A 23,128-nucleotide genomic window follows, 5' to 3' on the forward strand; every position below is an offset into this window, starting at 1 on the left:
TGACAGAAACAAAGTGGAATCGCCAGTAATGCAGCAGGACAGGTCTGCGCCGGGGTAGGGAGCCTCCAGGGCGGTGGGAACATGGAACATGGGTGGGAGCCCTGCGGGACTGGTCTAGACAGACCCCCCAATTAATCTGCTTCCTTGACATCATTGCCCCTTGCTCTAGTACAACACAAAACTAATCTCTGTCTGACTTCAGCAGGAGTAACAGCTGCTGGGGGCCCTGACCCATCTGCACCCTGCCCTGGGCCTGCGAGTGTCTGATTTCTTCCTTTCCTCTGTCTGACAGTTTCTTCTCCATACTCGTCGGTTGCCTATGGCCTTGATGTTTATGGTTGTTAATATGGTGCTGGAAACAACTGGGAGTATTTCAGTTTCTCCTGAGGGAAAATTTCGCAGCCAAAGAATTCAAATCTGGAAGTACCAGCTGACAGCTCCCCAACCTGACCTGGCATGTTCTCTGCCCTGTATGCCATGACATCTCCTTTCTTTCAAGTGGATGGATTCAGGCATGCAGACTCCATGCTTGGGGAGACAGGGAGAGCACAAATGCCCATAGCAGCCTGCTGATATACTCAGTCTCTCTTGGAGTAGGGAACAGCTCCCTGCAGTAATGCACCTGAGGGGAAAACCAGGAGTAATGGCCGCAAACTCCTAGAAGATCGATTCAGGCTCAACATTAAGAAAAACTTTTTCACAGTCAGGGTGTCCAGACTGTGGAATAAGCTGGACCTGATGATCTTCCGAGGTCCCTTCTGGCCTTACAGTCTATGAATCAGGACTCTGCACCCTCCAGCCTGACTGTGTCCCGCAGCTGGTTTAGTTGCTGCATACTATGTGGCCCTGCTGTTGCTGCTTATGTATTGACCTTACCAGTGCTTCCTGCATCCCTGAGGTATCTCCCAGAATGTGTTCCAAAGTGCTGATCTGCCTGTTGCACCCCTTCCTATCCACAGCCTCTACCAGACCAGCAAGAAACTGCAAATCACACCAGTAGCATGCCCACAAGAGTGCGTGTACCTGGAAGCACGTATGCTGGCCCTGCAACTGCACATAGCACCCCACTGGCATGAACAAAGTGTGAGCTATGTTGGAACTTTGTCAATATTTCTGAAGACAGAAGAATGAAGGTTAAAGAATCTGTTCCAACTACAGCTAATTTCTGGCACAGCAGTGGCCCAGGAATGATGCTCTTTCATTTCATTTTGTTAGTCTGAAGAGAGCCCAGGCTGGTATTAACAAGCAGCCTGAAGACCTGAGCAAAACAAGGCTGAGGGTCTCTGCTCAGCCACCAGCGCTGTGAGCACCTGCATCATGATTGCCAGTAGTTACACACTTTCTTGCCTCCTTTACAGCCAGGAAAGTATGTAGTGCTTTGGATCCCAAATCAAGTTGCTCAGGTTTAGATCTTCCCCCGAACAGGGAATGCGTGACAATAGAGGAAATTGCTGACATATCCAATGCGTTATGCTTGGAAGACTCTCAAAGCATTAGTAAGCCAACGCTTCAGGAAATGGCCTCTTCCCAAGCATGAGTGTAAGCCTGGGAAACCGAGAACACTCCAGAGAAGTTTTGCCTGCTGAAGTATCAGGCAGATTTTGCAAAATGGAGCAAAGATCAGCCATTCTAGGGCCTTGAGAGCCAAGACCCCAGGAAGTTATCTTTGGGTTTTGAGGAACAGTAGGGCAGGAGGGTTTGCCAGTGCATCTGCTAAAGTCAGGGGGCAGTTTCACTGTGCCCCTCCAGCAAGTCTGAACTCCAGCGGTGTGTCTGTGCTCTGCAGACTGTTTGTTTGCCACTCTGGGATGACCTGGCCACACTTGGAACATGCTCAGAATGCAAATGATATGGGCTGCTGCTTATCTGAGCCACAGCTGGGCTGCAGCGTTGGGTGGCTCTCTTTTGGCTTGCTGCTGTTCTGAAATGGGTGAGGTGGTTCTGACGTCAGGTGGCCTGGACAAGGTGCAAATCTACCCTTCCTTCAGTCTGTACGACAAGCCTAGGAAAGATGGTCGCAAGAGTCCATGGGTTTTACATTAGCTGTTACAACACAGGAAAGAAATCAGGGAGTCATTGTATATAGGTCGCTAAAAACAACAGCTCAGTGCTCAGCAGCCATCAAAAAGAGAACCAAAATGTTAGGGATTATTAAGGGAATTGTATACAAAGCAAAAAGTATCATTATGCCCCTTTATACATCCATGGGGTGTGCACACCTTAAACGCTGTGCCCAGCTTTGGTCCCCACATGTCAAAAAGGATATAGAAGAACTAGAGAAGGTCCAGAGAAGGGCAACAAGGAATAGTCGTTTGCATGGAGGGGCTTCCATATGAGAAGAGACTAAAGATGCTAGGCCTATTCACTTTAGAAAAGAGATGCTTGAGGGGGGACATGATATGCACTTACAAAATACTAAATGGTGAAGAGAAAGTAAATAGGGATTTATTATTTACTCTCTCTTGTAATACCTCTCACAAAGAACTAGGGTCACAAAATGAAACTAAATAGGTAGTAAGCTTAAAACTAACAAAAGGAAGTTATTTTTCACACAGCATGTGATTAAAGTGTGGCACTCCTTGCCACAAGATATTGTGGCAACTGATAGGTTAGCCAGATTCAGTAAAGGGACTGAACAGATTCTTGGGGGAAAGGGGTATCAGTAGCTATTTAGCATGAGGGTTAGGGATACAGCCTCCGAATCAGAACTTGCTAGACCTCAAATGCTGGAGGCTGCAAGTGAGAGAGAAGCAGTGGAAAAAAAGCCCCGGTCATGATCAGTTGACTCTCCCTTTCAGCATCTGCATTCTAGCACTGTGTGGCATAGGAGACTGGGCAAAATGGACCTATGGTCTGACCCAGTAAATGGCCGTTCTTGTGTTCTTCTATTCTTACGTGGTGTGGCCTAGGTCAGGTTCTGATTTGGTCCAAAGTTCAGATTTGTCTGTGGCAAAATCTCATGCGCTGCTTTCCTGGAATTGTGGACTGGTCAGGGTTTTGCAAGTCAAACTATTTTTTTGGGCGCCTGCCAGCCTGACTCCTTCCAGAAGTTGTGATCCTTATCTAGGTACATGGAGAGAGCTTCAGTCTTGTACAAAGAAACTGGCTAGAAGGGGAAGCTATACCAACTGAGGCTAGAAACAGGCAGACATTTTTATGGGGGTAGAGGGGAGTGGATTCTCTGTCACTGAAAATTTTGAAATGGGACAGGATGCATTTCTGAAAAATGTATTCAGTTTAAGCTACAGCTACCAGGCTTGAAGGTGGAATTAAGTCAGGGTATCCTGCAGCCTTCTCAGTGCTGGAACCCAGAGTCAGTGATAATGAAGGCTCCTTCTGGCCCTTGATACAAAACTACAGATGTATTTGGAATGGAGAATGCTAGGAAAAGCCTCCTTGAACTGAGTTTTTGGTTGTAGCTGTGTTGGTCTAAGGACATGGACAGGCACGTTTCTTTGGGTAGATGTGGTGGCTTTTATTAGACCAGAAAAGGACAATTTTCTTGCGATTTCCCAGTTGGTTTAATAAAAGGTATCATTTTGGAACTTTTTGTATGTTGTTGGAGATCGGGAAAGCAAGAATAGGAGAAGCTAAAAGTGTGACAGGATGTCAGTGAAAATATGAAAAAGGTAAAAATAGGAAAACAAAAAAGGTAAAGGAGGGGGAAGAAAACAGAGGACAAAAAAGGCCTAAGGGAAAACACTAAAGAGGTAATAATACAAGGTAAAACAAGAGGCTAGCAATAAAAAGGAAGTGGTAGGGAACCAGGAAGAGAAAAAAGGGGGCAGAGAAGTGGAGGAGGGGAGGAGAGGAAAGGTGGAGGGGAAAAAAAGGTGTGTAAGAGGTCAGGTCAGGTCAGGCAGGTACCTGGTGATTCAGATGTCAGGCAGGTTGTAATGAGTCATAAATCCAATGTCTATACTGAGTCCATGATTTTTAGTATCCAGTAGGGTGATGAAGTGAAGTTCGCAGGCTCATCTATGAGAGATGTGTTGTAAGTTCCCTTTGAGGATTAGAACTGAGAGGTCGGAGAGGGAGCGATTGTCCTGTGAGAAGTGTGCGCCCACAGGTAGTTGGGTCTTCTTGTCTTTGATAGATTTTCAGTGTGCGTTCATTCTGGTGCATGGTTGTTGTTTAGTTTCTTCTACATATTTTCCATCAGGACATTTGCTGCACTGGCTGAGATGTATTACATTTTTGGAGGTGCAGGTGTAGGATCTAGGAATGGTGGTGGTTCTGTTGTGGGGTTCCTCAAGGGGCTATAAAGTCACGGTCCTGGTGGACCCCACTGAACTGTGTGGGTTCTTAGACCCCTTGCTGGGTCCCGCTCTAAGTAAGTGCTTCACGGGACATCCTAAGCCTTAGGGGCTAGAAGCGTGACTCCAAAACTGCCCCTTTATCCCACCCTGTGCCTCGCAGATGGTAAGTTGATGTTTTCTCTCATGATGGGGCCTCAGTTTAGTTTGGCCTCAGTAACTGTGCCCTCTGGTGCTGGGGTCTCCTCATCCCGTGTCTCTGTGCCCTCTGGTGCTGGGGCTCTGCATGGTAGTGTGCCCCAATGAGACCTCCTCCTCCCCAATAGCCTCAGCTCAGTCCACCGGATTAGAAGCAACAACATAAATATGAGCCCCTGGGCTGTAACATAACAGCAACCATAACCCTGGATACTTCAGCAGCAGCACAGGCACTCGAGTATCTCCATGGAGCTTTTCTCCATGAACTCCACTCCCCTAACTGCCTTCAGTCCCAGCCCTGGGGCTTATATGGGCTCAGGGCCATGCCTTCCGGTCAGCTCATGGGGTGCAGGCTAATTGCCTCGTTAGCCTGCTGCCACAGTAACCTGCACCCCTGGGGTTTCTGCCTTCCTCTCTCTACGCAGTTAAAGGAGCAGGCACCTTAGTGCCCTGCGACACTCATCTATAATTGATTGAGTACAAAATTCTGGGTTATTTTTGGTGAAAATAGGGTCTCAGGCCTTGGGTCAGGAATGAATCCCTCATTTATAACATTGTTCCTATGGGAAAATCAGTGCTGAGCTGCAACATTTTGACTTAAGATGCGGTTTTCAGGAACCAGTTGTGTTGTAAACCCGAGGACTGCCTGAACTTAGTTGGTCTAACAAAAGATATCACATCCACCCAAATAACCTTGCCTGTCCTTGAACTGAAGAACTCAAACTTGGCCCATTTCTAGAGGGGGTGTTCATGTTCGAGTGCAACACCATGACACCAAAGAGCTGGATGCACTGGAGTGCTCTGCCAGGGAGCCAGCTGTAAGAACCAAGAGAGTGGAGTGAGACTTAAGCCTCCCTTGATTACTGGAGGGCCAGTAGGTGTATACTAATTGATTCCTTGGACAACAAAAGAGAAAACAGGGTTGGGCATGAACGTCACAGGTTAATAACCATGGTTCTGAGGGTAGACAGTCAAGCAAGAGGGGAAGCAGGAGGGGACATGGCGGGGGTGTGGAGGACTGGGTGCATCAGCAGGGCCTATGTGGTTGACTGAGAAGGGGCAGTGTTCAAACCTGTTTGTTACTTCTGAAACCTCTGGCTAAACGGATGCTTCCCCCCTGAAGAGTAATTAAGACTGCCAAGATGCCACTTAGGGGGAGAGGTTGCTGTGAAAACCTCATGCTTGTGCTCCAAACTCTAGAGCCAGAAGATGCAATTTTCTAGGAAATCAATTACCAAGGCCCTTACTTTCCCTGCACTGCAAATGAGCCACCTCGCTGTGTCTCTGTGAGCTTGGATGAGACAATGAAACGCTTGGAAGCTGCTTGTGTAGGGCCTTGTTTACCTTCACAGGCACTTTCTGAGCTTTTCCAAGGGCTGCAGGAAAAGTGACTCTTCTGCATGGAGCAGGAAATCAGTGCTTGCCCTGGCTTGGACCTCTGTGGGAGGATAGGTTAGGCAGGATTCTGCAAATGCAGGTTGGAAAATGATCCTCGTCCAGGCCTCCCATGTGGTGTGTTTGCTGCTAGAGTCATTCTTTTCGTGCCAACCTGTCGTCCAGCCATTAACTCCCCCAATCAGTTTGGCCTGCTGTTATGGATAAACATTCATTAAATTGAACACATTTGTTATTAAGGAGTCTGGCAGCATTGTCCAGTAGCCCTAAGGTTCATTCATTCACCTATTGCTGCTTTACAAAGGTCTGCAAATTGAGAAGTGGAGAGTAGTAAATTAGGGCAGACTGCAGTTTCCTTCTGAATATTACAGTTTGCTATCTCTCCTCCAGAGCATGGACTGAAATTCACACATGGCCCCTGGAACATCTAATTTCCCCACTTGGCTGGGAACTCTGCAGAAGGAGAAGTGGGTTGACACTGCCATGTTGCAAAAAGATGGATATTTCCTAACTCCACATAGCAAATCAGGTTGTTCCTAGGGCACTGGATTGTACACCATGCCACTTGTGTGTACACAGCACCAATCCCAGTGTGTACATGACTGTGTTACTGGAGCAGCTCCCTAGTGGAAATCCTGCAGCTATTGTAAGGAAGTGTGCCCCTGGAATGATCTGAACTGCAATACTAGAAGCAAACAAGTAACAGCCTCTGGGCTCCCCATCTGCTCCAGATAAACCACAATAAATGTTGTACTTGAAGCTGGAAGCATAAGGCAAGAGATCCTCAGACTTCTATCTAGAATATATGCAAAGGAACTTGCAGGTAGAAAGGGAGCATCACAAGCAGGTCTAGGGAAGTGATAATTCCCCTCTATGCGGCATTGGTGAGGCCACAGATGGAGTACTGTGTCCAGTTTTGGGCACCGCACTTCAAGAGGGTTGTGGATAACCTTGAGAGGGTTCAGAGAAGGGCCACTCGTATGGTTGGGGCAGGGTCAGCAGGGAATAGCGGACACTCTGTTTACCAGGGTGCCCCTTGGGGTTACCAGAAATAATGGCCACAAACTGAAGGAGAACAGATTTAGATTGGACATAAGGAAGAAATTCTTTATGGTAAGGGTTTGCCAAAATATGGAATGGGCTCCCAAGGGAGGTAGTGCTTTCCCTTACCCTGGAGATGTTCAAGAAGAGATTAGATAGGCATCTGGTTAGGGTTATCTAACCCCAGTGCTCTTTCCTGCCCAGAGCTGAGGGTCAGACCCAATGATCTACCAGGTCCCTTCCCACTTTAGAAATCTATAAAATCTATGTGTGTGTGTGTGCCTTTGTCCAGGTTAATTAAATAAGATGTACATATACAGAGTACACAAGCTTTCATGATAGAGTGAACGTGGGTTCATGAAAGCTTGAACCCACGTTCAAATCCTCTCAAAAGAACACCCTCATTTCTGTTTATCTCCCCCAAGAGTGTACTCAGGCTTCTCTGTGGGGTCTCCTCTCTTATTTATATCTGGAAAAAGCAGGGTGGAAACCCCAATCTGCACATAAGCACACATGCACACACACATACACACATTCCCCTGGAAAAATCCTGCCTTGTAATGTTTTGACTGAACAATTTTGTGTTTTCCTTATGTTTTTTTTGAAGCCCAACGAAAATGTTCGTTTTTAGTTTGAGATTTGGCTGTTTCCCTTTGTCGTTTCTTAATTTTGAGTTCCTTCTTCTTCCCCCCCCCCCTTTTTTTTGTTTTGATCTATCCCCTAAATTTTCTCCTGGAAAATGGGAAGAAAGAAAAAATTTGGATGAATTTGGGAAAACCTCAGCGTTCACACTTGCTGTTTTCCAGCTTTTCCGTATGTGTCTGTGTGCATGTACTCCTGGGTGTATGTCTGTGTAGCTTTTATAAAACCTGGGACCAATGATAGGTTGTTTTCTTAGCATGGTTGCCTGCATATATTGTGCTGTAGTCAAAAGCCCATCATTTGGAGTGACCTTGGCTTTCTAAGCTAGAGCAGTCGGTGATCAAATGGTACAGCTCTCAGGTCATGTGGATTTTGTATTGTGAAAGCAGTTTGTTTGTTTGGTGTAACTGGTCAGAGTATGAGTTTCTTTAGCAAAAGGCAAAGGGGATGGGGCTTTCCCACCAGCTCTTTGGAGAAAAGATTGGAGCTGGAGTTTCTCCCAGTTGTCCCATACAGAGAATAACTCTAAGACCAGAAGCAGGTGGGCAGGAGCAGGGGAGCAGAAAAGTGGGTAGGATATTCCATAACATCCTGGGCAGGGAGTTTGTACTGGGTAACCACAGTTAGCACACAGCTTCAGGGGTTTCCACCTAGCACATGTCTGTCTGTGTGTTGCTCAAACCACTGCATTTCCTTATTGAGGCAGTTTCTTGACAAAGCTGACCGGCAGCCAGCCTTCCTGCTTTGCACTCCAAAAAGGAAAATACAACCCAAGCAACCCCAGGAAAAGGAGGGGGCATGTACAGTGTGATGGTCAGAACTATTGAAAGAAATGATGGAAGAAGGTTAGTAGAAGATATGCAGTGGGTGGGAGTGGGGTGAGGAGTAGGGGCAGAGACTTCTTTGGCCAGCTCATCTGTTTGTTCTGTAATCAGCTAATTCTCAGCTAAAGCAGGTTCTGACCTCCTTTGGTTACTGGCTGCCCTTGGCATCTTGTTTAGCCTGCAAAGAGTCAATAAAAAGATAATTTAATAGTGCTTGGTAACATGCAGGTCAAGGGATTGTTATGGGAAGAGAAGGAACATGCTTTGGCTGCTGTTTGTACAGATAGCACATGGAGGGTTTCTCATTGCAACCATCTTTCTTGCACCCTAACCCTGCCTACAGTGCCTGGACACCTCAGTGATGGACACTGCAGGAAAGGCTACAAGAGACCCTTCCTTCCAATGAGGACTGCACAGGGAGCCATCCAGAACCCCCTCCCCTTGGTCAGCTGGACAGCAAAAGGTAGCTTCTCCTTCTCCCTTCAGTGCATCATCTTCTTGGCCTTCCAAGTTTGGGAGATGAGATATCAGGGTTGGGATTAAAGCCAGGACTTTTTATTGGCACCAACTCAGTCTTATCCATCAGCCTCACGTGCATTAGACAGTTCCCTGAGTATATACCACCGACAACGAAAGGCTTTTTGTGCTGGAAAGGCAGGTGTCACAAGTTCTCCAGGTCTTGGTGTTAATCATCCATCAGCTGCTGTGAGGACCTTCCACATGTTGGAAGGTGTCGCAGGGCACTGAACTGTGCCTGCTCCTTTAAAGGTAGAAGCAGCCTAGACAGAGAGCCCTGCCAACTAGGCAAAGCTCCACAGCTGCAGGTTGCTGGGGCAGCAGGCTAATAAGGGAATTAGCTGGCACCTGCACATGATCAGCTGACCGGAAGCAGGCGGGGCCCTGGGCACATATAAGCCCCAGGGCTGGGGCTGCTAAGTGTTAGTTTTCTGGCAATTGTCAGAGAAAGGAGCTCTTGCATGGGAGAGTTATCCAGAGGTGTTTGGGTGCCTGATCTGTTGCTTGCAAGACTATGAGCTCCTGGAGAGCTATTAAGGTACCCAGAACTAGGAAGCACACAATACTCAGGGTGAAGTTAGCTTTCTTAAAGGGGCAAAGTGGTTTCTGTTGTTATTGTTATGTTCTGGTCCAGGGACTTATGTTTGTTGTCATTTTCTCTGGTGGCTTTGGGATGAGGCTATAAGGGGAGGTGGAGGCCTCACTAGTGCCCAGAGGGGGCACACAATTGTCTAAAGCCCCAGTGCCAGAGGGGAGCAGCTACAGGGGCCAGAGAGAGTGCTATCACAGGGGGGGTGAGTGGCACATCTGCCTTGGCTGAAGAGAGGTACTAACATATGGTGCCTAGCTAGGGTGGGGCATGGGATGGAGTTGCAAGTGGCTTGTTTGGGGAGGGGGGTGGTGAACGTGCAGAAATGGGGAGAGGGTGGCTCCTGCAGCTGCATGCACTCCCAGGCACAGGCAGTGGAAGGCTGGGACTAATGGGGCTTAGCCTGCTGCCCCCCCCCCCCCAATATAGGGCAATGGCAGTACAGGGGACCACAAGGCAGCCTGCATGTGGGCTCTGGGCAGCTGCAGCAGGGCAGGGGGAGGGGTGCACACAGACATAAATGAGCAGCTGGAGCCTGCAGGAGGCCAGGAACTCAGCCTGACCCAGCCACCTGTGGAGCAGAACCTAGCATGTAAGTATGTAGGTGGAAGGGAAGGGTTGGGGGTGGGGAAGAGACCAGATTGAGGCCCCCATGGTGAGGGAGGGGCTGGGGTGAATGGGGCCCTGGGGCAGGTTGTGGGAGGGTTGGAGCCTAGGTGGCTCACTCAGGGGGCTCCTGCTGCTGTATGCACCCCTGGGGCAGGCATGGGGGGGATGGACACATGCCCTCTGAGTCTGTGCACAGGGCAGAGGTGGGCTCTGATAGCTTGAGGGCATGGTATAGAGCCAGCACCTGCAAACCATAAATCAAATCTGGCAGCTCAGTCTGGAGCTGTTGGTCTCATTCTGAGTGCATGGGAGTCCTAGTGGCAGTGGCTACCCTACTAGCTAGTCCTGATTGTAGGTAGCAGGAGGCCAAGGGCTCAACTCTTGCCTCTTCTGTCCAAGTGGGTGTCACCAGGGCTGGAGGTGGGGAATGAGATGATGGCTGGAGGTGGGAAGCTTGCCTTTCCGACTTGGCTATCAAACCAGGAACAGAGGACATTAACTATAGGCCAATGACTGCCAATTTGTGTCAGCAGTGAGACTGCTGGGATTTAAGCAGCTGCCTGAGTACCCTGGTGGTAGCCTCTTGCAGAACAAAGTTCACTACCCAAATACATTGCAGCTACTGCTTGTGCCTGTGGAAAGGACAGTAGTAGCAGTGTCAGCCCAGCAATAAAGGGTGTGCTGATGCCTCTGCCTTGTTTTCCTAGGTGGGAGGGATTGGGAAGATCTCCTGCAAACCAAGGTCATGCCTGGGAATTCCACTTCTCTCCCCTTGCAATCAGTTGTTCCACACAGCCTTGGGTCGGAGCCAGCCCTCGCTCTTCACCCTTTGCAGGGCAGAAGGGGAGCTTTTGGCACCTCTCTCAGATGTTTCTAAAGACTGTGCTGGGTGGAGGGGGCACCATGCTGTTTGAAGACCTGTTTCCACTAGGGCAAAGTGTGGTTTTTGTTGACTGAAACAGAAAATGGCCCTGAAAAGCTGAGCTCCGGCATGATGGGGCTGGGGATCTCTGGTATTATTGCACCTTTCCCTGGCACTGGAATGAACAGCCCTGTGGGGCTGTCACTTCTTTTTTTTTTCCCCCTATCAAGGGCTAGCAGGGCCTGGAGGAGCAAGTACTGAGTTAGGAAGTTAAGTGCTGTCCAAAGGAATGGGATCTCTTGGTTATAAACAAGAGGGCTGGAAGCCTGGACTCCTGGATTTATTCCCAACTCTATCAGTGACACACAGCATAGGCTTGGGCAAGCTTTTGTCTATGCCAGTGGTTCTCAAACTCTCTATCTTTTTTACGGACCACTTAAATTGCTGAGAGTCTTGGCGGACTACTTAATACACTTTTTAAATTCTACAAATCAAAGCACACAACTCTTATTAATATCAGTAGTCTTGCCTTTCTAATGTGATGGATGTGCCTGTTTTTTAGCAAAGTTCTAGGAAGTCAGGTATAATGTTTGTCAGCTTTAGCCTTGGGTCACCTTTCTGTAGACCACCTGAATGGAGCTTGCAGACCAGTGGTGGTCCACAGACAACAGTTTGAGAACCTCTGGTCTATACTTGAGTTTCTCGCATTTTCAGGGTAGGGTTCCTGTTCCAGACATTCACATAGCCATGTGCTACTTTAATAGCTGGAGCGTAGGCTGTGCTTTGAGGCACTGTCATTAAGAGCTAAGCATTAGTTCACCATTGCTTGCACACCCAAGGCTGTGCCTCTGGCTCTCTCCTCCCACTACTCCTACCCCTCCTCAGGTCAATAAGGCCTCCACCTTTGGACTGCAGCAATGGAGATAGGGCTAATACAAATCCCTCCTCTGTGTGTTGGGGACTGTCATGGAGGGCATTGGCCTGCAACAGGGGGTCAAAGCCTAGCTCCAGTCTGGCTTGCTCTCAAATCGGGGGAGTTCAGGGAGCTGCAGTAAAAGAAGAACTGGAGTGGTTGGCCCAAGAGCAAGGCATGCTGGGAAAGGAAACAGGATAACACCAAAAATGTCACACTGTTCAGGCTGCGGGATAGCTTGGAGGGGGGCCTGGAGCTGAGGATGTTTTTGTAACATGGGGCTAGACCCTGCCATAAAGAAAGAATGGGCTCCTTTTCTGTCTTGGCAGGAGACAGGAATCTCTCTCGTACAAAGGGCTTGAGGATTTTTGTGGACTGCTGGAAAAGGAGGAGTTTAATCTCCTTCAAGTAGGGGAGGAGGGGGAAGATGAAGACGGTGCAGAGCCCAGTGCACAGGCTTGGAGGGATTGTTTTAGGTCCCTTTTCAGTGTGGATTGAGAGCTGTTGCCTGCTTTTAGGAACCAGGAAGACTTGGCTCTCAGTTGGCCCCAATTGCCTGGGAGGCCTGATTTAATGCCTGTCTGCATGGATGTGGCTGCCTGGATATAAGTGGCCATCTCCTCAGCATTCCTTGGCTACTTGGTGTTCCTTAAATGACTGTAGCTAAACCTCTAGCTCTTGTTTGTAGCTGAATCCCTGCCTAGTTCCTGCCTGCATCTTTGTCTAGCTCCTAGTTTTCTACCTCCTGCTTGATGCCTGAGCTTTGGACTTCTTGGCAGTGAGTCCTGACTTGCCACATCCTGGTTAGGCCCCCAACAGCTTCTGAGAACCCTCCTAAGGCATTGTCCACACCCAACCCTGGAGAGGCAAGACCTCCTCTCATGGTGACTGAGGATGTAATTTCTATTCCACCCCATGGTCCTCACTCACTCCAGGTTCCAGGTGTGCTACTGTGCTGCAGAAAAGTGGCTAGCTTGAGTCCCATTTGCTCCGAGTCCATGAATAGCTACTCCCCTTCCCTGACACTGGTTTCGTGGCTGGAGTAGAAAGAACTCCATGTTGATGTTGGGAAGGTACAAGAAAAGATAAGTGAACTGAGGAGGTGGCTAGGCTCTTACTGAACCTTGTCACAAGGCTGCACTTCACCTTTTGCAGATAACCAGCAAGAGGACATGGGTAGGCATGTCCACCTTAACCCATTCCCCATGGAGGAAGCATTGGTGGACCTTGCCACTTTTAATCTCCCATGGTTTCAAAGGCTCCTATGGACTTTGTTTCTAAGGCCTCTTGCCAAGAAATATCCCAGTGAGTTTGGCTTTCCACCAAAGGCAGAGCAGCATTTCCCCTTGTTGGATACATGAAGGACTCCAGAAAGCCAGAATCCCCCCTTGCTGTGTTTGACGACCTGAAACGGGCACCAAGGCTTGTTAATGTCTCTTCCAAGTTGATGGGGTAATGGCAGAATGCTCTCAGCCTGGGCAGACAAAGTTTAGAGAAGAGGCATCCTCCAGTCTTAACACATTGGGATGGCCAAGTCCATGTCATACAATTATTTTGACAGTCTGGAACAGCCCAATAGAACATGGAGACATTGGATTTAATGCTCAACTGTGCTGTCTGTACAGCCTTGGTAGCAGTGTGGTGTTTTTGCAAGGCATGATGGAAAGCTCCTATTTCCAAATGCCTCGTATTGTTGCATCTGAAAATACCCCCACACACGGATGTATGCACATGTTTAATAGAGAAGCGTTAGATGTAGATGTACAAAGGCAAAACATGGGGATCTACTCTTAGCATTCTTAGAATGCTGTCTATGTAAATGGGCATCCTGTGAATGTTATTTAAACAATTTAATACTATAATGACCATTCCCCTTTACGCAGGGAGACAAAATAGAAGGGACAGAGGGAAAGGAAAGGCCTTTTTGTGCTCTTCTATGGCTCGGGAAGCCAGGTCCTCTTCTTGACAACAAACTTCTTGGCTAATTGCAGTGCTAGGATTGAACTTTGCCCTTTTCACAGGCTATTCCAAGGTTCTTCCAGGCAGTTGGGGGGGCTGCTGGTTGTGTTTCCTTTCTTCTTTCAAGACACAACTGTTAAGGATGTGGAAGCCTGGTTTCTGTTTCTGAAAAGCTCACCGAGCCAGAAGCTTCCTCTTGAGATGTCAGACACTTAAGGATGCATCTGTTGCATGAGAAAGGTACCAGTGCCTGATGATGGGATGCTACAAGTTGGCTACTTTGGGGGTGGGGAAACCCATATTGTTTTGTTACAAGCTCAGCAGAAACCTGGGGCCAGCACTTGAGAAGATATGACTGGATGCTCATGTTGAAATGTGTGTGAGTGTGATGGAGCTGAGGTATTGCTTTCCAGGCCTTGGGAGGCTGATGTGTTTACAGAACTGCTCACAGGCCACAACGGGCATGGCTGGTAATGAAAGTAAAAGCCCAGGAAATCCCATGTGGCCAGCCAGAGCACTGAAGCAGAAACAAATACATGAGTATTGCTTCCTGTAACACAGAAAACCCAGGGACTGTTGGAGCAGGGCTGTCTCTAGGCCATTAGCCTGTCAGCAGCCTAGGCAGAAAAGCCAAAACGGCTCCTTCCTTATGGCACTAGTAGTTGCTGAGACAGAGGCAGCTGCATCTCATTGTGCTGCCTAATACCTGGCACTGTTTGGGCACACTGCAACAATGCCCTTTCTTTTACAATGCTATCTGCCACCCCTTGGTAGCAGCTGCTCTCCTGTCCCCCTTCCCTGGCTGTGGGGCAGGAGGGAGGGTCCCTGTTCTTGGAAAGCACCACATGGAAGTTTGCTGGGAAGGGACAAGTGGCACCAAAAAGAAACACTATTTATTGCTTGCTTGCGAACAGCCTGCAAACTTAAAGGGAGAGAGGAGAGCCACAAATTACCGGCTATATTGCTCAACTCTCTCTTTCCTTCTCATCTTCACGAACCCAATGTTCCCTTGCCTGGGACACCAGTAACACCTAGGGGCCTGTTTACACAACACAATGTCTTGGCAGCACTTGGGGAAAGCAGTCACCAGCTGTAATTCAGATTTGTCACTGCAGTGACCCATGCAGCTGGGATATCAGGGCTTAATGGCTGTACCTTGGCACCTAGGCATGAACAGAACCCAGCTGCTTGTTCAGCAGGCACAAACTAGTGGAAAAAACACCCCTTTACAACTCAGTTTTGTCCTGGGTCTTCTGAGGGCTGGTATTTGCTGGAGTGGTAAGGATTGTTCTTCTCTCCAGAGGTATTTAAACTTTGTGCTTTACGGTGATAACTGCTGAGACCAAGATGGACACGCACTCATCATGAACGCTCAATGAAACTTGGAAAGAGTTGCAGAACTGAGAACCCTAACCATGCCCTTGATGTCAAACAGGCTTGTCATGCCTTAGCTGATCAACCATAACAAAGGAAGTCAGAAGAACCACAGGATTTGGGGGCAATTACCTGGGAGCCACCCCAAGTGCTAACCTGTGTGGTGGGGCAGGGGGCACAGAGAAAAACCCTGTTGTAGCCATACAATTGCACCAGTGTGTGCAACTGGAAATGTGGCAGCTGCCCCAGGCATCCAGCCACATTGTTACACTTCTGTGTTTACCTTTATTTATATCTAATTTACGTTAATGAATAATGCATTCAAAAGAAACCTCTGTCTTTCAATAAAAGAAGTGTCTGTTTCTTATGCAACTGTCTATTTGTCTGTTGGAAAAGCACTTGCCCTAACATACTTGCAACCTAAATATAAGATGATGGATGGGCATTGACAGGAGGACAAGGAAACAACAAGACCATAATAATCAGCATGAGAGCTAGGAGTCTTAGTGCAGCTGTAGCTCAACAATTTTCAAATTATTTTGTAGGCATCACTGAAAAAAACAAAGTGTTTTGAAAAAAGATGAGTTATTCTTGTGGGTGTTTTTCAGGAAGCTTCTTCTAGTGGTAGAGGCCTAGCCTGGGAGAAAGCATGAAAGTACTTGTCTGCAAATATAACAAGCAGTGCCTGGAAGTGGACGTCACGGGCTGATCAGAGGTGGGAGTCGATATCTGGCTAGAGAGGGAGAAAAGGACAAGAAGGGCCTGGAACAGTAAATACAAAGCAAAGTTAGATGCTACACTGCTTTGGACTGCAGGTCCAGCTAGCCCAGTGTCCTGCATTTCATGGTGCTAGAAACTGGATGCTAAGGGGAGGAGTATTTGTGCAGTCTGTCCAACCTGATCCATCCACTGCCCCTCTCCCCATACAGTTTCATAAAGAAGTAGGGCTGAAAGGGACCGCTGTAGATCATCTAGTCCAACCCCCTGCTTAAGGCCTAATATGGAGGTTACACCCCTGGCTATCATACTTAATACTGGCTCATGGACCTATCCATGAATTTGCTGGATTTCCTTCTGAATGCAGTTAAATTATCTGCTTCCATAGCCTCTGGTAGCAATGAGTTCCACAAGTGAACTACTTGTGGAATTTCAGATATGCTTTTGATAAAATAAAGGCAAGGTACAGAGAGACAAGGGAACATGTCAAAACATCTGGAAAAAGAAATGTTCCTGGCATCCACATTCTGAATGATACTGAGTGGGGTGGCATTATTTGTTGAGGCAGACCCAAGGATGTAAGGGCATGAGAAGACTTGTTTTCTTCTCCTGGGATGCTGCTGCCAGGCGTCCGATGCTTCAGAGATGAGCTGTGTTGCACATTAACTCTTTACAGCATACAGCCAAGGTGCTGGAAATGACACCCAGACCTAGGTCCAGCCCAACACTGGGAAGGTGCTGCTGCCTGGGGATTATTGTGAGGTGCTTGTTTACCACAAGGAGGTGGGGGGAGTGACAAGGGAAAATATTTCCAGCAGGTCTGTTGGTTCAGGCTGCACGCAGGGGCCTAAGATGCTGGGAAATGTTAATATGTGGTTCCTTTTTAACTTTAGCTCCTGGGAAGGGAATGCTTGGTGTTACTGATGTCATAGATCAGTGATTCTCAGCCAGGGTGCTTTGAGATCTTTTCAAGGGTGCTGCAAGGCGCAATGTGTTAGTGCAGTTGGTGTGCAAACACAATTCACAAGACAAACCTACCCCAGCCCTGGAATGGTGTCCTCCTGGGAGTGCAAGGAAGCCTAGGGCTTCCAATGGGACACTTATGTGTCTGCACACCAATGCCAGGAGCTTGGGGGAAAAATAGGAGGAACTGGTCCTCCTGCTAAACAAGAATGACTACAATCTCATAGGGATAACAGAGTCCTGGTGGGACTCCACCTATGACTACGCCACAGGTATAGATGACTACACCCTATACAGAAGAGTTTTTTGTTTGTTTGTTTGTTTGTTTTTACACACAAAAAAGGGGGGGGGGAAGTGTAGCGCTCTCTGTCAAGGAAAGCTACACATCCCTGCAAGCTGACGTTGGCACCCATGGAGGATGGCTGGAGACCCTCTGGGTTAAAATACATCAGGAACGTGGCACAGGGCACACAATAGTAAGAGTCTACTACAGACCTCCTAATCAGGAACAAGAGCTTGACCAGGAATTCACCAGGAAACTGGCTGAGGCTGCACATTTTCAGTACATGGTCGTCATGAGAGACTTCAACTACCCGGACATCTCATGGGAAGAGCACTTGGCCAAATCCGAATGATCACAAAGCTTCCTCACGTGAGTGGACGATCTCTACCTGACTCAAGAAGTCTATGGACTGACAAGAGGTAAAGTGCTGCTGGACATGGTACTGGCCAAAGGGGATGGTCTAGTCAACAACCTAAGAATTGAAGGAAAGCTGGGAGACTGACCATGAGCTGATCACTTTTACTATCCATCGCAAAGCTGGCAAGTTAGTCAGCAATGCAGAAGTCCTCGAGTTCGGGAAAGCTGACTTTGATAAGCTCAGGAGGCTTGTTGTTGAGGTCCCAAGGGGCCGTGCCTCGACTGGGAGGGGAGTCCAAGATGAGTGGTTGCTCCTTTAAAGGAGCGATCCTGAAAGCACAAGGGATGTCCATCCTATCTCGGAGGAAAGGCAGCAAAAGGGCACAGTAACCCCCTTGGCTCAGCAGGGAACTCATGGACCTCCTACATCTAAAAAGAGGCTTATAAAGGATGGAAGATGAGAATCACCACTAAGGAGGAGTATTCTGCACTACTCTGTACCTGTAGGGAGTGAACCTACTCCCCCAGGATCGCTGGTGGGACTGGACATGTTCAAATCAGCAGGTCCAGATTATCTCCACCCCAGAGTGCTGAGGGAATTAACAGAGGTCATTGCGGGACTCCTGGCACGGCTTTATGAGCACTTGTGGTGCTCTGGTGAGGTGCCAGAGGACTGGAAAAGGGCCAATGTGGTCCCCATTTTCAAAAAAGGGAAGGAGGACCACCCAGGAAATCATAGGCTTGTTTGTCTTACCTTGGTCCAGGTGTACATGTGTGAGGGGCAGGCAGGGGAGTGTATGCTTAGGGGCAACCAACATGGGTTCATTAGAGGCAGGTCCTGTCAGACCAACCTGGTGGCCTTCTATGACCAGGTCACAAAATCCTTGGACACAGGTGTCGCAGTGGATGTAGTCTTTCTGGAATTTAGAAAGGCTTTCAACACTGTCTTTCACCCCATTCTTGTTAAAAAATTAGGAGATTGTGGTGTCAATGCCTACACAGTCAGATAGGTCGCCAGTTGGCTGGAGGGCCGCACCCAGAGAGTGGTGGTGGACAGGTCATTTTCGACTTGGAGGGATGTGGGCAGTGGGGTCCCCTAGGGCTCGGTTTTTGGGCCCTCACTGTTCAACATCTTCAACAGCAACTTGGACAAGGGGGTGAAACGCACTAAGATGTGGGGAGAAGCGAGCATGCTAGAAGGGAGGGACAGGCTGCAATTGGATCTCGACAGGTTGCAAGGGTGGGCAGATGAGAATAAGATGGGGTTCAATACTGACAAGTGCAGGGTACTGCACCTAGGGAGAAAGAACCAGCAGCATACCTACAGGCTGGGGAACTCCCTTCTTGCCAGCACAGAGGGAGAAAAGGATCTTGGAGTCATTATAGACTCCAAGATGAACATGAACTGCCAATCTGGGGACACAGGAAGGCTAACCACACCTTGTCATGCATCCACAGATGCATCACCAGCAGGTCAAAGGAGGTGATCCTCCCCCTCTATATAACATTGGTCAGGCCGCAGTTGGAGTACTGCGTCCAGTTCTGGGCGCTGCATTTCAGGATGGATGTGGACAGCATTGAGAGGGTAGGCCGTACAAGGAGAGGCTACAAGACCTGAACCTGTTCAGCCCCCACAAGGGAAGGCTGAGAGGGGATCTGGTGGCCATCTATAAACTGGCCAAGGGAGACCAGCAGGCAGTGGGAGAGTCCCTGTTCCCCCGAGCACTACTGGGAGTAACAGGGAATAACGGCCATAAGTTGACGGAGAGTAGATTCAGTCTAGATATCAGGAGGCACTACTTCACAGTCAGGGTGCCTAGGATCTGGAACCAACTTTCAAGGGAAGTGGTGCTTGCCCCTACCCTGGGGGTCTTCAAAAGGAGGCTGGATAAACACCTTGCTGGGGTCATTTGACCCCAGTACTCTTTCCTCCCATGTCAGGGGGTCGGACTTAATGATCTGATCAGGTCCCTTCTGACCCTACCAACTATGAAACCAGGAAACCCAAGGCTGCAACCGAACTCCAACTGGCTACACGTAACAAGGACAATAAAAAAATATTTTTCAGATATGTGGGGAGTTGGAAGAAAAGCAAGGGCAACATTGGACCCCTGCTAAACCAAATGGAATATATAATAATAATAATAAACAAATTTAACTGACAGCCAACACTCAGGAAAAAGCCAACCTGCTTAATGGGTACTTTGCATCATTTTTTCACCAGCCCAAAGGGACTGCCCTGCCTATCATGATGCGGGATGGCCAGGATGAGGGTGAATTTATACCCAACATCAGTGTGGACCTTGTAAAGGAACACCTTGAAAAGTTGGACACCTTCAAGTCAGCTGGTCCTGACATATTGCACCCCAGAATACTTAAGGAGCTGGCAGGCAGCATAGTCCAGCCACTGGCAAGGATATTCAAGAACTCGTGGTGCTCAGGTGAAGTACCCAAAGATTGGAAGAAGGCCAATGTAGTGCCTATCTTCAGGAAAGGGAAGAAAGTAGATCTGGGGAACTACAGTCCAATCATCTTGACCTCAATCTCTGGGAAGAGTTTGGAAAAAATTATGAGAGACCATTCTTGACAAGCTGTCTGATGGCAACATCCTGAGGAACAGTCAGCACTGGTCAGGCAAGACCTACCCGCAATAAGCCTATCTCATCTCCTTCTCTGACCAGGTGGCATATCACCTGGACAAGGAAGCAGAGATTGATGGCATATATCTGGACTTTAAAAAAGCCTTTGATCTGGCATCCCATGATCTCCTCATGGAAAAATTGGCCAACTGCAGCCTTGGCTACATCACAGTTTGATGGCTGGGGAATTGCTCTGAAGTCGGACCCAGAGAGTGGTAGTTGATGGAAGTGAATCATCGTGGCGCTCCGTGACCAGTGGTGTCCCCCATGGCTCCGTCCTTGGACTTGTACTCTTTAACATCTTTATTAATGATGTGGACACTGGTGTCAGAAGTGGACTGGCCAAGTTCACCGATGACACCAAACTTTGGGATAGAGCGTCCACACCTGAGGATAGGCTAGTGATCCAGGCTGACCTTGATAGGCTTAGAAAGTGGGTGGATAAAAACTTGATGACATTCAATACGGAAAAATGCAAGGTACTCCACCTCAGAGGGAAAAAAACCCTGCATCATGGTTATAGTCTCAGCAGTGCTATGGCTCGTTAGCACCGTGGCTGAAAGGGACTCAGTGGGGCGGGTGTCATGATTGAGCACAAGATGAACATGAGCCACCAGTGCGATATTGCAGCTGGTAAAGCGAATAAAACTCTGGCTTGCATCCACAGATGCTTCTCAAGCAAATCTCAGGATGTCATCCTCCTGCTGTACTTGGCCTTGCTGAGGCCACAGCTGGAGTACTGCATCCAATTCTGGGCTCCACAATTCAAGAAGGATGCAGAGAAGCTTGAGAGAGTCAAGGAGAGCCACGCGCATGATCAGAGGGCAGGAGAACAGGCCTTATGGGGAGAGGCTGAGAGCCATGGGACTCTTCAGCCTGGAGAAGCGCAGGCTCAGGGGTGACCTGGTGGCAGCCTATAAGTATATATAAGGGGAGTGTATCGGGATCTGGGGAAACACCTGTTTACCAGAGTGCCCGAAGAGATGACAAGGTCCCATGGTCACAAACTCCTCCAAGACCATTTTAGGCTGGACATAATGAAAAAATTCTTTACTGTCTGAGCCCCCGAGCCTTGGAATAGGCTCCCTCCAGAAGTGGTGCAACTACCTGCTCTGGACTCTTTTAAGAAATGTTTGGACACTTATCTTGCTGGGATCCTTTGACCCTAGCTGACTTCCTGCCCCTGGGACAGGGGGCTGGACTAGATGTTCTTCCAAGGTCCCTTCCAGTCCTAATGTCTATGAAATCTATGACATTTCAAATAGCAACCCATAGTGTTAAAACCATCCTACCTTGTTGTGGGCTTTCTGAGTTCTTTGCAACTGAAGAATTGCACTAGTATTTTTTCAGTAGTTTGGGTTTTTTTATTTTTTTGACAAGTGAAAACTAAGCTGGCATTTTCCAAAGGGGTCCTCAAGTCTAAAAAGGTTGACAACCACTGGAATTATGGTCACTAGCTAGAGGTGTAGCTCTACCAGCTGCCACAGGAATAGGCTGTTATCTTGTGCGTGGGCTGTCTCCTTAAAGGGACATGATGCATTGTCAGCAGTAGCATCCCTTTATACTCAGCTCCCTGCTCCATTACTTTTCTGGAATCTAGAAAAAAAACCAGTGAAAACTAAGAGCTGGTGTAGAGAGATAGCAATATAGATATAAAGAGATAAATATAAATAAACACTAGATTATCTGAATGCAGTCCCTTGGACAAACCCTTTATAGATATAAATATGGATAAAGATAGATAAATGTAGAGGTCTGTATAGTTTTTCATATACATAAAGGGTTTGTCCTGGGTCTGTACAGTTGTCTGTATAAATGTACCTCTGTATCTGTTTATCTATATAGGGAGATCCCTGTTGGGTCAGACCTCTCTTGGTCTGCTATCTGGTACCATGTCAACCAGTACACCTTGTTCCATGGTTGGCTTGTTGGTGACTAAACTGGTGCTCCCACTTGGGCTAGTCTGGGTGAGAAGGGGGTGCGGGCACCCAGCAGGACTAAAAACAAGACCTGTTAAAGGGCAGATGAGCGCCCTGTGTGCCAATGGTCACCATACCTGGAGAGGATTTGGGCACCACTGGGTCAGTTTGCTCAAGGAATCACCTACGATTCGCAGCATCTAACCCAGCATTTCTCAACCTGTGGGTTGTGACCCAAAAGTGGGTTGCAAGAATATATGAAAGGATCGAGAACAAACTTTAAAAATGGACTCTCCTTTAAAGGAGAAAAAGGTGGGAAAATGGCTTTTCCCTTGCAGGCTGGCAGTTTCAGCCTGTGAGGGGCTGCTTGGGGCCTCCCATGCTCCACACCCCACCCTGCCCCAGACGCTGGGGGGCTGGGGCCTGAGGGCAGCAGGTTGGGAGTGAGGGCCACTAGGTTGGGACTGACCATTGATGTTTACAAATGGGTCCTGGTACAAAAAAGGTTGAAAACCACTGATCTAAGGTGCCGCAATAGTCTCAGCAGCCTCAGGACTTACTTAACATGATATAGGTAGACAGATCTCTCTCTGTATGTCTCTATCTACATGGAAAAACTATAGATATAAAAATTGATAAAGACAGATTTATATGAACAACTATAAACACCTCTACAGAAAGGGTTTGTCCAAGGTCTATACCAGGGGCAGACCGCTTACTGAGTTTTGGCAAGCCATCGAGGACTGCATGACAGGCAGCTAGGGGCAGATAAATTTTAATTTTCTAAATTTTTTAGGGGCCCCGCAGGCTGGATAGAATGGCCTGGCGGGTTGCATCTGGCCCGTGGGCCGTATTTTGCCCACCCCTGGTCTATACAGTTGCTCGTTATCCGTCTGTCTGACTCCTATATGACAAACTATAGACACAGATATAGACACACACGTATGCAGCCTCTACACAAAGGGTACGCCCAAAGAGCAGACAAGGTTCTTCGCGTAAATGCGGTATCTTTTACTAGATCAACTAGATAGTTGGAAAACTTGTTCTTTGCAAGCTTTTGGGCAAAGAACAA

At 48.1% G+C, this 23,128-nt stretch overlaps 1 protein-coding gene across 1 annotated transcript in view; it reads left to right on the top strand.

Moving 5' to 3' along the window:
* Positions 1 to 9,289: 9,289 nt before the first annotated feature.
* Positions 9,290 to 23,128, top strand: part of LOC102575674 (signal transducer and activator of transcription 5B) — a 65,241-nt gene continuing 51,402 nt past the window's right edge. The window contains exon 1 of the mRNA XM_059726924.1: positions 9,290 to 9,410. The gene's annotated coding sequence lies outside the window, so the exon portion shown is untranslated. The remainder of the gene's footprint in view (positions 9,411 to 23,128) is intronic.

This window comes from Alligator mississippiensis, chromosome 4, assembly GCF_030867095.1.
Source record: "Alligator mississippiensis isolate rAllMis1 chromosome 4, rAllMis1, whole genome shotgun sequence".
Lineage (NCBI taxonomy): Eukaryota > Metazoa > Chordata > Crocodylia > Alligatoridae > Alligator > Alligator mississippiensis.